A 9,418-nucleotide genomic window follows, 5' to 3' on the forward strand; every position below is an offset into this window, starting at 1 on the left:
AGAATTTTTTAAAAAAAGTTTTTTTTTTCTAAAGTTACAAACTTTGTAAACCCTTTTCTTGAAATGTATTTAGAATGAAATATAGATAACGCAACTAAAAAAATAAAAATAAAAAAAGTGGTTATGATAAGAACATATGAAGGTGAGTGGGAACAAAGGGTTGTTACTTTTTTCAATGAAGTTGAATAGGGACCAAGATGATAGTTTTCTCCAGAGGAGTGTGATAGCAACTAGAGGGTTGTTTTTTTGGTTGACTCAAATATTTCAGTAGTAAACTTGAAGTTACAGCAAATATGATGATGAGGATCTTTATCTACTATAACTCCTTATGGTCTGGTGGGTCATTTGTTAGTTTTCTAACTTATGAAAAAAAGTTACTTTACTATTTTAGATTTACCTTTACACCTTTACATGATGTATCTTTTTTTGGGGTTGCACTTTGGTTAAGTTGGGGTTGAGTTTGGCGCTTCTAGAAAAATGGCGGCGGGCGTATGAAAACAAAAGAAGGAAATTTGTTGTGGTCCAAATGCATCAAAGCGGTTCATAATGCAAACGATCACTATTACGAGAGGTGACCAAGAAATTGGTACCGGGAACATTGCACAACATCTCCATATTTGAGAAGGAATTTTTTTTACAAGAGGTATTAGTTTATAAAGTTTCTTTGAAAGATTGATGGACATAGGTGATACATTATTATTTTGGAACGAAATCTGGCCCAGAGCATTTTCTTAAAATGCTATTTTTCAAGGTTTTTGATTTGGAATCGTTGAATAGGCTTTGCGATTGGGTGACTCGCAGAGCCCCTTTGGAATCGTTGTGGTCCACAGTGACTCGCAGAGCCCGAGAAACCAAGGATTTATATTTAGCAGAATAGACTTTGCGATTCAAAAGGGGATAGTGGCGCAGCTTGTTGCTCGCTTATCCATTATTCAGATGTAGCTCGGTTTGTGTTATATAAAAGAAGTTTATTATTATGAAAAAAAAAATCGTTGAAGAACTGTCTCGTTTTTCAAGGGGTTTTGAGGAGAGGGGATTAGCCGATTTCCTTTGCATGGAGTAGTCGAAAAAAACATTATCTATTAATGTATGTTAAAGTTGGGCGCTTTGTGTGGATGCTATATTTTCAAAACATGTTACCAGTGGCTCAAAATCTGATGACCATAGGGGTAACCATTCAGTCGGATATCTACATGTTTTGCTCGTCGGAGCCTGTAATCGTGGATCATCTTTTCATGCTTTGTCCATTTGCAACAAACATTTGGAGGGATATTTCTTAATGAGCGGTTGGGACCTCTCGATAATGTAAATATCCGACTTAACTTCATTGATATTGTTGAAGGTGCATTGAATAAACGTGTTTGAGTGTTCAAGAAGGACAAGTTCTCTATCGCAAGGATCATTAGAGAAATCAAACACAATTATTTGAGTGGATCAATCGATAGCCATATAATGGTTTTCTTTACATATGGTTGACGTGTGACGAACATGGAGCGAAGGACCAAAAATTTTGCACCCAACTTATTCATTTCAATATGTAAACCAATAAGTTTCAACTATTTCTAACCATCATTAGTGATCATGATTCTGAACTTTAGACATCTTAGTAATCCTAATGTACAAATATTCATTATGTGATGGTTTTCATGCTCAAAATCACTAATCAAAGGAATCAAGGAATGAGATTTCTTATCAAGAAATTTGCTATGATTCTACGCGCATCATGAGTTAGACTTTTCTATAGAATCAAGGACTGACAAGTTGTTTCACTTCGATTTCTAGATCAGTTATGTTAATTCGATTTTATAGATGTATGTAACATAAACGAAAACGTTTATTAAAATTAACCGAAACGTTAGTTTACTGTTTTCTTCAATTATTTCTCGGTTTAATTATGTCGATCTTTCGATTATGATTAAATTAAATATTGCATTATTTTAAAATCCACCCCAAAAGATGTGACACCATTCTATATGAAGATTTATAACTAATCCCTTGAATGTCCTATGAATAACCGCCACATTTAATCTGTTGGTGATAAATTAATCTTAAATTAGTGTTTTATTATTAAGTCTGATACTGACATGGTATTATATATATTTTTGAAACATGACATATACCTATTTAAACCGACCATGCAACCTATTTTATTTGATCTATAAACATACAACCCAAATTGTAATTTAAAAAAGTTTAATTGAATTCCCAGTTGTTTTTATTTTTTACGTTTTGTTGTCAAGTGATGCAATATATTCTCAATGAAAAGAAAACAAGGGTTAGAGTCCAAAGCCAAAATGCAAATGGCAAGTCTCTAGTTTTTTTAGAAATAAATAGTTTAATTCTAAAACAATAATATGGATATAATATGTACGTTACTTATTATGAATTGTACATTCGTTTTATCTTTTTATGTTTTGGAATATCTGTATGCAACTAGTTGATGAACGTTTAGCTTGAAAGTGACAATAAGTAAAGATTTTGGTTCTTGATGTACGAAATGCCATTGATTTTGATTTATCAGTAACTTTGAAAATGAAATCCACTCACCAACCTTCCCAACATGTCTATACATTTTTTTATATATATTCAAATTCAAATAAAAAAGATATTATTTTTAAATAGCCATAAAAAGAGTTATGATGCGATCGAAGATGATTTCATCGATAGACAGTGATAATAGTTCTTCTGGTTTTAGGGTTCTAAATACTGACTAAAATATATCTTTAAGTTAAGTGATGTTATTCAATCAAATAACGTGTTTAAAGATCATTCTCAAGATACAATGATTCACTCGTGATGTGCTTATTAACGATTCATGGATAGTGATAAGACAAATTATGTCACTAAGTTTTCTATGATTTCAAGTAACTTTAACTCATGTTCAAACAACAAGCACAAGTGTATATATACATTATGAGAGAAATAAATGAGGTTTGGTTCAATAATTTTGTTCGAATTAACATATATGGAATTAAGAAACGAAGACATTCTTTCGAGATAGTAAAGGAATTTTAATCTTACTAAGTCTCTTGTTCTCTCGTTCCAGTGTGCCACCACGGGTATGTTTGGCAAAACTAGCTTGTAGTTGTTAGCTGGAAGCTGAAAGCTGGAAGCTAGTAGCTGATAGCTAGCTGTAGCTTTTTAAATATATATAGGTGTTTGGCAGAGTAACAGAAGCTTTTAATAAAACTAGCTGGATGCCCGCGTGGTGCGGCGGAATGGACGTACAATCTAACATCAACCGCATAATCAGTGTCGGTACATGATTCACCTGATGACAGTGCATACGTAACCTGAAAGTAGACGTGTAATTCATGGAAAAGCAGTAAGCGTGTAATTGGTCGCGGATATCAAGAAACAAAGCTGAAATATACAGTAATTTCAAATAAATAATTTTTTAAACCAACTATTTTGATATGAAATTCTTTCTGAACATGCACTGTTCTAATCTGAAACATGTTCTGACCTGACCTCTTTCGACTTAAAAGCGTACCGACACGAATCGAACTAATTTAACCCTTTTTGTATCGACTCGTTCTGACCCTAATTTAGTCTTACACATGACTCAAGTTCATCTGACTCGACTTCTAATTTGATCTTACACATGACTCGAGCTCACCTGACTCAACTTGTTATCGATCCTAACCGATAATCACGTATTATGCTAATTTTTTAAAGTCAAAGAAGTATAACAATATCATATTCAAATTAAAGAGAATAAAATGCTCGTTTTTATGATGTAATTTGTTTAAAAAATTATTAACGTGTGAAAAAGTTATGGCTCCTAAAAAAGTCGTGGGGGTAGTTAGTTATGAATAAGGGTTGAATGTGTAACTCTTATATAAATTAACAAAGCTTGATATAAGTTCAAGTACCAAACTTGTAAATTCAAATATAAAAGTTTGTAGCTAGCTTTTTCCTACCAATATCAGCGTTTAAATATGGAGCTTTTTCTACAAATCTAAAAGCTTGAAGCTACTTGAACCAAACAAAGTTTTTTTATTAAATATGAGTTTTTTCTTAAAAGCTTAAAGCTTGAAGCTCATAAAACCTCTTAAAAGCTCATTGCCAAACATACCCCACGTCCGCCACCTCGCTACCACCACCCCGCTGTAACCACCTCACTACCACCGCCAACACTGTTGCCTTCGTTGCTATCCCACTGCGAAGACCATATTTCATTATTTTTTAACAAACTTACAACTCGCATATTTTATCAACTAAATGTATCAACTAAATATGACACAACTCACAAATTACAATTCTTTAGTGTATTATATAGATGAATAAGACAAAAAAATTAAGTATCATTAAAGAGGTAATGGTGTAATAACAAATTACTCGTGCGTTGATTTCTCTTGTTCATGTTCAACCATATTTTTTATTGATATTCTAAATACATTAGACCATTGGATCACTTTATATATATAAAGAATCTTAGAAAATTTAGGATGCATTAGACCATTAATCGATGGTGTTTTGAGGCATTTTGAGGCCAAAATGCCGGGGAACACTGCACCTCGGCGTTTTGAATGGTATTTTGGAGCTCAGCCTTATGTAGATAACGTTGGCGTGACACGAGTTTTGAGGTCTTGTGTGAGAGGTATTTTGGGAGCATTTTCCATTACGTTCACTTTTTGCAAAATCTCCAAAAGTTAACTAGCCCCGCATGCCACAAAATGTCCGAATGTGCCTAGTTTTGACTACGTGTTGTCTTAGATCATTCATGTTGAAATTTTTCCCACTCTCTTCCTTATAATTTAAGATAACTATCATTTGTGTGGTTTATTTTCTTTCTTTTTTTTCCTTATTTTATATCATTTCAACCCAACTTATTAACACCGTTAAAAATGTAATGTTAAGTTAGTATGAAATGACTTCTATGCCCTTACTAAAACACAAAAAAGAACATAGTGAACTATCATTTTCGTCTTTATGATTTGACCATTTTCTTCACTTACATCTGTTTTATATTTTATTCCCTCTGTTTACCAAATGGTTTTTCTTTATACCAAATAATATTATAATTTCTTAGAACATTTAATGTGATGTTTAGTTTTAACGTGCCATTGTTCAATTTTCTGAACTGGATAAATACATATTTGAGGTGATGTTTAGTCTAGACTCTAGAGTATATTTACAAAATTGGATGAAACTAAACATGAAAAGTGACTCTAATGTTATTTATTTTTTCATTTAACTTTTGTAAACAATTTCAACCCGTCACTTTAATTATCTTTTTTTTTTTTAATTAAAAATAATTTCTTTTTGTTTGTTTTTACGTTCAACGTTTAAATTTTTTGAATAAAAAAATATTATTGTTTATGTCATTTTAATAATGTTTTTGTGTTTTTGCGTGTCGTTGGTTTATTTATTGTTTATGAAATATTATTTTTTTATATGAATTTTATTAGTTTTATTTTAAATCTATTAACCAACACTTATTTATTTTTAAATAATATGAAATAAAAAATAAGATACATATAAACGTATTTTAATTTATAAAAGTATTTAAGTTTATAGAAATAAAATATAAAAGTACGTGATTATGTGGGGTGTTTAAAAGCGAATTTAAAGTTTAAGGAAAATAAGATTTTTTGGTGTTTGAGAGTGGATGTGACCAGCTACGTGACGCTTTTAGTTGTTTTTTACTCATTCATCCAGCGTTGCAGATGCTGTTATGATGTTCCGGATACAAAATTACAAGGTCGTCAACACCACCGTGTTCAAGAGGCCATCTTGGTTTCTATCTGGTGGTCCGATGATCTTTTAGTGGGGGAGACAGGCAGAAGGGTGTGGTGGCGGTGGTTCGGTCACTGGACGTACATGTGTCTTAAAATCTAGGGCAATTTTCGAGTGGTACTTAGTGTTTGCGGCATAAAACCGTAGATTGTCCCTAACGTTGGTTGAGGATGGGGGTTTGGGACCTACTCTGTTTGTGACTTTGGTTATATGGTCATTACATTGAATGGTGTTTCTATTTCACCTTCAAGGTATGGTTGGTTATTGTAATCTGTGATGTATTGTTGTTGCTATGTTGAGATTGTCAACATGTGATTTTTGACCATGTTGTTGGTGTTTGACTTATACCTAATGGTTGTTGTTGCCTGCTGTTGTTTAGATTGGTAGACGGGGTTGTTTACGGTTCAGATTGTACAATTAACAAACCAAAAGGTGCAAACTACATTGTAGAAAATATTTGAAAAAGATAAGTTTTGTTTGTGATGCGATGATTTCTGCCTGAGCACTGAGTCTATTATATTATCAAACAAAGTCGGTTGCTGTTTTCTAAACAATAGTGGCTATGTTGTTGTCTGAGCCCTTTGTTGGAATCCTCTTTCGAGTTTATGTCTAATTTCATCTTCATTTTGATGGAGGTTGTGATGATATGGATCTTATGAGCTTTGTTTGTTTTTATTATATAGAAGCTTGGTTGAACTTTAGTGATTATAATAATTGGTCTCTTTAGGTTGTTTGCACGTTGTGTTTCGCTATGATGACGCTCCGTTATTTGGAATGGCAACATATGTTGCAACCGTAACGGAGATTTGAGCCTTTGTTTTGTACCGTTGATTCATTTTTGATATGACGATGGTTTGAAACTGAACTTTATTCCTTCGCATAGAACTTATATTTTGCCAATTTTTATGATGGTTTCTGTTTAACAATCATCCACCGCAGGTGTATTATGGCGACGGAAATCTCTTCGATTAGATTGTCGCGACTCTGTTTCATATGTTGCCGGGTTCCATTTTGGAAACCCTAGGCGACTGCGATGCCATGACTGTTGCCGGGTTCCATGGAACCATAGGCGACGGCGGTGACGGAGCCGATGTTCCCAATCGGGTTTATTCCGCAATCTTTGAGCTAACGAGTACCTTTGCAATTGGTGATAGTGATAGAGATGGGGGTTATATTTTGTTAAAAAGCCAACATAAATTCATGCCTTTGTGGTTTTATGTTGATCTTTGACACTATTAACTTATTACTTTTGACTTTTGGGATATTCTGTGCAACTGATGAGCCTTTGGAAAGAACATTTAACGTAGGTTATTTTTACAGTGCTTTTCTTGGTGAATTGCAGCATGTTTTGGGTTTATCTTTTTAATTGTTGCTTGCTTGATTCGTGTTTACTTCGTGTTAGTTAGCTAGCTAGCAGTTGTTTATGGCTACGTGTACGTCTTTCGTTTGCTTTGTTGTTTGTTGCTGGTCCTTGCTACCAATTTTTTTAAATGTGTTTCAACACTTATATATGGATTACTAATAGAATAAAATAAAAACATCAGCCTGCTATTTTGACTTAAGATGCTCAGTTTGTGTCATAAATTTCTAGATCAATAAAAAACATTTGGATGAAGCATATATTAGTCAACAAATATTGATTCTGTTTTCTTCCATTATAGATTTGCAATCATGAATATGATCTGTGCCTAAAGTCGGATTGTTGATGCTCGGTGATTATATGTCGAATGGTTCGTTTTATAGCCTTATAGGTGTATTATGGCATATGTTATCGATCTACTAATTTGATATAGACCAAACTTGAGCTGAAAACATTTTGGTTTGGTCACACATGAAATTTGAAGTTCGATTTGTATGGTTTTTGTAAGGTTTTGCAGCAACTGGGGGAATAGGCAATGAAGCGTGCAAAGTACTGTGCTTTGACTCGGAGCTTCAACTTGAGTCTCCCATGATCAGGTGCGCGTTGTTCAGTTTGTTGATCATTTGGTTTTAAACTGATCTTTGCAGCCTATGAAAGAAGAGCATCATATTCATCATTAGTAACTTTACAGGGACTGCATAAGCACCTGTTTATGTGATGCTTGGAGCAAGTGATCCTTACCTAAAGATTACTTATCAGATGATGGAAGGCCACCCGGACTGCAACCAAGACGTATTGCCATTTGGTTTTAAAATAGAGAATCTAGATGGAAAACGAAACAGTTGTAAAAAGACTGTGATGCCCTCAAGAGATAGTTTAGAGCTGTAGATGACATTCCATCGATTTTCGAAGTCATGAACTTCATGCTGAGGTAATATTATCTATTGCATCCATGAATTATTAGCTGATAGTCTTTACTTATTAAAGAAAATATAGTTAATTAGCAAACCTAATGAAAGTTGGACAAAAGTTTGTGGTAATTAGTAAGTAGTCATGATCTCTTTTTCTCTATTTGATCAAGTTTAAAAGATGCATTCGTCCTTGCTAATTATATTTAAGACTAAAATAAATGTGTGTAGAAAGATCATTTGGCGGGGCCATTGGGTCAAAAGTTTTTTATTATTATCAGCATATTGGTGGGTGTTAATACATAAAAGATTTATGCTTATTTGTTTTTAGCTTGATTAACGTTTCATATATAGCGAAGTCAGAGCTGATTTACAGTGGATTAAAATTTTTTAAGAGCATCTCGCATGCAAACCATTTTAGAAATAGTTTCGTTAGTATCATTTGTGTAGATCCATTTTGATGTTAATAAACTGATAATAGTACATGCATGCTATTTGCACCAATCACTTTAGTAGTTGTAGAATAATTAAAGAATACTCAGCTTGGTCAATCTGTCTAATGCTTGAATAATTTTGTTGACTTAAGGGTTTAGTTTACGACTTTTAGCTGCAAAAAGTTGGGCATTGCAGGTGGGAACACTGATCCACGGGTTTTACCACAAGAAATAGTTGCACAGCCAACTCAAGCCTTTTGAATTAGTAATGCAATCTAACAAATCAGTTGTCGTCACCAAGGCCACAAACATGGCAAACAATCAGACGATTGCATTACAAAACGAGATCCAAACATTCTTACTGAAGAAACGTGGATCGGCTCACTGGTATACGATCAACTTTCCTCGGGTATGAGTATGCTATTTCACCGATGGTTCTCCGGAGTATGAATTCTTCCACCTATAAAACGAGCAGCACCGTGAACTTACCCCTCAGAAAGGGACAGAGGGGTCCTCTTTGGGGTAACCCTCCGGTGTGAGAATAAGAGATTGTAGGAGAAGATAATAATAATCTGAGAGTGAGTAAGGAATTGGAATGTATTTTCTTGCTTACCTCCCCTTGTGGAGGTGGTGTGGTATTTATAGTGTTAGGGTTTCCAATGATTGGGCTCAGATCCCATTAGGGCCTTTTTGGCCTTCTCCTATTGCTTTGCGCCACGTGCCCTTAGGACACCTGGTGCTTTTTCATTGATTATTCTCTGACCCAGGTATTTCACCTGACCCATGTACAATCACGTGGTAGCACATGGGTTTTGCTGAGTTGTCCACCTTTCATTGGCAGCTGTCAACATCAGCATATTCTTATTCCTTAAAGGATACCTTATGTAAGGTTGTCTGACGAGCACAATCAAGGTTGTCCTTATCCTGATTTGGATAAGGACGAGGTTGATTATGTGCACGTGTGATATGCGCCT

At 34.2% G+C, this 9,418-nt stretch overlaps 1 long non-coding RNA gene across 1 annotated transcript; it reads left to right on the top strand.

Moving 5' to 3' along the window:
* Nucleotides 1–5,869: 5,869 nt before the first annotated feature.
* LOC143590080 (uncharacterized) lies at nucleotides 5,870–8,144 on the top strand. Its single transcript, XR_013145403.1, has 3 exons — nucleotides 5,870–5,993; nucleotides 7,611–7,698; nucleotides 7,794–8,144. It is a non-coding gene; the product is annotated as an uncharacterized LOC143590080 (long non-coding RNA).
* The last annotated feature ends 1,274 nt before the right edge of the window (nucleotides 8,145–9,418 follow it).

The sequence above is a fragment of the Bidens hawaiensis genome, unplaced genomic scaffold, assembly GCF_021521415.1.
Source record: "Bidens hawaiensis isolate Kalapana, Puna unplaced genomic scaffold, B.hawaiensis_p1.1 tig00038154_1, whole genome shotgun sequence".
Lineage (NCBI taxonomy): Eukaryota > Viridiplantae > Streptophyta > Magnoliopsida > Asterales > Asteraceae > Bidens > Bidens hawaiensis.